The sequence below is a fragment of the Lissotriton vulgaris genome, unplaced genomic scaffold (assembly GCF_964263255.1).
Source record: "Lissotriton vulgaris unplaced genomic scaffold, aLisVul1.2 SCAFFOLD_465, whole genome shotgun sequence".
Taxonomy (NCBI): domain Eukaryota; kingdom Metazoa; phylum Chordata; class Amphibia; order Caudata; family Salamandridae; genus Lissotriton; species Lissotriton vulgaris.
Window position 1 is genome coordinate 554,141 of NW_028241222.1, and position 4,991 is coordinate 559,131.

Genomic DNA, 4,991 nt, shown 5'->3' on the forward strand with positions numbered 1-4,991 from the left:
GGTCCCCCTGGCTGTGCTTGGTCCCCTTGGCTCCTCCTGGTCCCCCTGGTTGCTCTTGGTCCCCCTGGCTGTGTTTGGTCCCCAGGGCTGCTCTTGGTCCCCCTGGCTGCTCGTGGTCCCCTTGGTTGCTCTTGGTCCCCCTGGCTGCTCTTGGCCCCCCTGGTTGCTCTTGGTCCCCCTGGCTGTGCTTGTTCCCCCTGGTTGCTCTTAGCCCCCCTGGTTGCTCTTGGTCTCCCTGGATGTGTTTGGTCCCCCTGGTTGCTCTTGGTCCCACTGGTTGCTCCTGGTTCCCCTGGTTGCTCTTGGTCCCACTGGTTGCTCTTGGTTCCCCTGGTTGCTCTTGGTCCCCCTGGCTGTGCTTGGTCCCCCTGGCTGTGCTTGGTCTCCCTGGCTGCTCTTGGTCCCCCTGGCTGCTCTTGGTCCCCCTGGTCGCTCTTGGTCCCCCTGGCTGTGTTTAGTCCCCATGGCTGCTCTTGGTCCCTGCGGCTGTGCTTGGTCGCCCTGGTTGCTCTTGGTCCCCCTGGTTGCTCTTGGTCCCCCTGGTCGCTCTTGGTCCCCCTGGCTGCTCTTGGTCCCCCTGGCTGTGCTTGGCCTTCCTGGCTGCTCTTGGGCCCCGTGGTCGCTCTTGGTCCCCTTGGCTATGCTTGGTCCCCCTGGCTGCTCTTGTTCCCCCTGGCTGTGCTTGGTCCCCCTGGCTACTCTTGGTCCCCCTGGTTGCTCTTGGTCCCCCTGGCTGCTCTTGGTCCCCCTGGCTGTGCTTGGTCCCCCTGGCTGATCTTGCTTCCCCTGGTTGCTCTTGGTCCCCCTGGTTGCTCTTGGTCCCCCTGGCTGTGCTTGGTTACCCTGGTTGCTCTTGGTCTCCCTGGTTGTTCTTGGTCCCCCTGGTTGCTCTTGGTCCCCCTGGCTGTGCTTGGTCCCCTTGGCTCCTCCTGGTCCCCCTGGTTGCACTTGGTCCCCCTGGCTGTGCTTGGTCCCCCTGGCTGCTCTTGGTCCCCTTGGCTGCTCTTGGTCCCCTTGGTTGCTCTTGGCCCCCCTGGCTGCTCTTGGTCCCCCTGGTTGCTCTTGGTCCCCCTGGCTGTGCTTGTTCCCCCTGGTTGCTCTTGGTCCCCCTGGTTGCTCTTGGTCTCCCTGGATGGGTTTGGTCCCCCTGGTTGCTCTTGGTCCCACTGGTTGCTCCTGGTTCCCCTGGTTGCTCTTGGTCCCCCTGGTTGCTCTTGGTTCCCCTGGTTGCTCTTGGTCCCCCTGGCTGTGCTTGGTCCCCCTGGCTGTGCTTGGTCCCCCTCGCTGCTCTTGGTCCCCCTGGCAGCTCTTGGTCCCCCTGGTTTCTCTTGGTCCCCCAGGCTGTGTTTAGTCCCCCTGGCTGCTCTTGGTCCCCCTGGCTGCTCTTGGTCCCCCTGGCTGTGCTTGGTCCCCCTGGCTGTGCTTGGTCCCCCTGGCTGTGCTTGGTCCCCCTGGCTGCTCTGGGTCCCCCTGGTTGCTCTTGGTCCCCCTGGCTGTGCTTGGTCCCCTTCGCTGTGCTTAGTCCTCCTGGCTGCTCTTGGTCCCCCTGGCTGCTCTTGGTCCCCCTGGCTGTGCTTGGTCCCCCTGGCTGTGCTTGGTCCCCCTGGCTGCTCTGGGTCCCCCTGGTTGCTCTTGGTCCCCCTGGCTGTGCTTGGTCCCCTTCCCTGCTCTTGTTCCCCCTGGCTGCTCTTGGTACCCCTGGCTGTGCTTGGTCCCCCTGGCTGCTCTTGGTTCCCCTGGTTGCTCTTGGTCCCCCTGGCTGCTCTTTGTCCCCCTGGCTGTGCTTGGTCCCCCTGGCTGCTCTTGGTCCCCCTGGTTGCTCTTGGTCCCCCTGGCCGCTCATGGTCCCCCTGGCTGCTCTTGGTGACCCTGGCTGTGCTTGGCCTTCCTGGCTGCTCTTGGTCCTCCTGGTTGCTCTTGGTCCCCCTGGCTGTGCTTGGTTCCCTTGGCTGCTCTTGGTCCCTCCGGCTGCTCTTGGTGCCCCTGGCTGTGCTTGGTCCCCCTGGCAGCTCTTGGTCCCCCTGGTTGCTCTTGGCCCCCCTGGATGCTCTTGGCCCCCCTTGCTGTGCTTGGTCCCCCTGGCTGCTTTTGGTACCCCTGGTTGCTCTTGGTCCCCCTGGTTGCTCTTGGTCCCCCTGGCTGTGCTTGGTTACCCTGGTTGCTCTTGGTCTCCCTGGTTGTTCTTGGTCCCCCTGGTTGCTCTTGGTCCCCCTGGCTGTGCTTGGTCCCCTTGGCTCCTCCTGGTCCCCCTGGTTGCTCTTGGTCCCCCTGGCTGTGCTTGGTCCCCCTGGCTGCTCTTGGTCCCCTTGGCTGCTCTTGGTCCATTTGGTTGCTCTTGGCCCCCCTGGCTGCTCTTGGTCCCCCTGGTTGCTCGGGGTCCCCCTGGCTGTGCTTGTTCCCCCTGGTTGCTCTTGGTCTCCCTGGATGGGTTTGGTCCCCCTGGTTGCTCTTGGACCCACTGGTTGCTCCTGGTTCCCCTGGTTGCTCTTGGTCCCCCTGGTTGCTCTTGGTTCCCCTGGTTGCTCTTGGTCCCCCTGGCTGTGCTTGGTCCCCCTGGCTGTGCTTGGTCCCCCTGGCTGCTCTTGGTCCCCCTGGCAGCTCTTGGTCCCCCTGGTTTCTCTTGGTCCCCCAGGCTGTGCTTAGCCCCCCTGGCTGCTCTTGGTCCCCCTGGCTGATCTTGGTCCCCCTGGCTGTGCTTGGTCCCCCTGGCTGTGCTTGGTCCCCCTGGCTGTGCTTGGTCCCCCTGACTGCTCTGGGTCCCCCTGGTTGCTCTTGGTCCCCCTGGCTGTGCTTGGTCCCATTCGCTATGCTTAGTCCCCCTGGCTGCTCTTGGTCCCCCTGGCTGCTCTTGGTCCCCCTGGCTGTGCTTGGTCCCCCTGGCTGTGCTTGGTCCCCCTGGCTGCTCTGGGTCCCCCTGGTTGCTCATGGTCCCCCTGGCTGTGCTTGGTCCCCTTCCCTGCTCTTGTTCCCCCTGGCTGCTCTTGGTACCCCTGGCTGTGCTTGGTCCCCCTGGCTGCTCTTGGTTCCCCTGGTTGCTCTTGGTCCCCCTGGCTGCTCTTTGTCCCCCTGGCTGTGCTTGGTCCCCCTGGCTGCTCTTGGTCCCCCTGGTTGCTCTTGGTCCCCCTGGCTGCTCTTGGTCCCCCTGGCTGCTCTTGCTCCCCCTGGATGCTCTTGGTCCCCCTGGTTGCTTTTGGTCCCCCTGGTTGCTCTTGGCCCCCCTGACTGCTCTTGGTCCCCCTGGCTGTGCTTGGTCCCCCTGGCTGCTCTTGGCCCCCTTGGCTGCTCTTGGTCCATTTGGTTGCTCTTGGCCCCCCTGGCTGCTCTTGGTCCCCCTGGTTGCTCGGGGTCCCCCTGACTGTGCTTGTTCCCCCTGGTTGCTCTTGGTCCCCCTGGTTGCTCTTGGTCTCCCTGGATGGGTTTGGTCTCCCTGGTTGCTCTTGGTCCCACTGGTTGCTCCTGGTTCCCCTGGTTGCTCTTGGTCCCCCTGGCTGTGCTTGGTCCCCCTGGCTGTGCTTGGTCCCCCTGGCTGCTCTTGGTCCCCCTGGCAGCTCTTGGTCCCCCTGGTTTCTCTTGGTCCCCAGGCTCTGCTTAGCCCCCCTGGCTGCTCTTGGTCCCCCTGGCTGCTCTTGGTCCCCCTGGCAGTGCTTGGTCCCCCTGGCTGTGCTTGGTCCCCCTGGCTGTGCTTGGTCCCCCTGGCTGCTCTGGGTCCCCCTGGTTGCTCTTGGTCCCCCTGGCTGTGCTTGGTCCCCTTCGCTATGCTTAGTCCCCCTGGCTGCTCTTGGTCCCCCTGGCTGCTCTTGGTCCCCCTGGCTGTGCTTGGTCCCCCTGGCTGTGCTTGGTCCCCCTGGCTGCTCTGGGTCCCCCTGGTTGCTCTTGGTCCCCCTGGCTGTGCTTGGTCCCCTTCCCTGCTCTTGTTCCCCCTGGCTGCTCTTGGTACCCCTGGCTGTGCCTGGTCCCCCTGGCTGCTCTTGGTTCCCCTGGTTGCTCTTGGTCCCCCTGGCTGCTCTTTGTCCCCCTGGCTGTGCTTGGTCCCCCTGGCTGCTCTTGGTCCCCCTGGTTGCTCTTGGTCCCCCTGGCTGCTCTTGGTCCCCCTGGCTGCTCTTGCTCCCCCTGGATGCTCTTGGTCCCCCTGGTTGCTTTTGGTCGCCCTGGTTGCTCTTGGCCCCCCTGGCTGCTCTTGGTCCCCCTGGCTGTGCTTGGTCCCCCTGGCTGCTCTTGGTCCCCCTGGTCGCTCTTGGTCCCCCTGGCTGTGCTTGGTCCCCATGGCTGCTCTTGGTCCCCCTGGCTGTGCTTGGCCCACCTGGCTGCTCTTGGTCCCCCTGGCTGCTCTTGGTCCCCCTAGCTGTGCTTGGTCCCCCTGGCTGCTCTTGGTTCCCCTGGTTGCTCTTGGTACCCCTGGTTACTCTTGGTACCCCTGGTTGCTCTAGGTCCCCCTGGCTGTGCTTGGTCCCGCTGGTTGCTCTTGGTCCCCCTGGTTGCTCTTGGTCCCCCTGGTCGCCCATGGTCCCCCTGGCTGCTCTTGGTGACCCTGGCTGTGCTTGGCCTTCCTGGCTGCTCTTGGTCCTCCTGGTTGCTCTTGGTCCCCCTGGCTGTGCTTGGTTCCCTTGGCTGCTCTTGGTCCCTCCAGCTGCTCTTGGTGCCCCTGGCTGTGATTGGTCCCCCTGGCAGCTCTTGGTCCCCCTGGTTGCTCTTGGCCCCCCTGGATGCTCTTGGCCCCCCTTGCTGTGCTTGGTCCCCCTGGCTGCTTTTGGTACCCCTGGTTGCTCTTGGTCCCCCTGGCTGCTCTTGGTCCCCCTGGCTGCTCTTGGTCCCCCTGGTCGCTTTTGGTCCCCCTGGTCGCTCTTGGTCCCCCTGGCTGCTCTTCGTCCCCCTGGCTGTGCTTGGTTCCCCTGGCTGCTCTTGGTCCCCCTGGTCGCTCGTGGTCCCCCTGGCTGTGCTTGGTTCCCCTGGCTGCTCTTGGTCCCCCTGGCTGTGCTTGGTCCCCCTGGCTG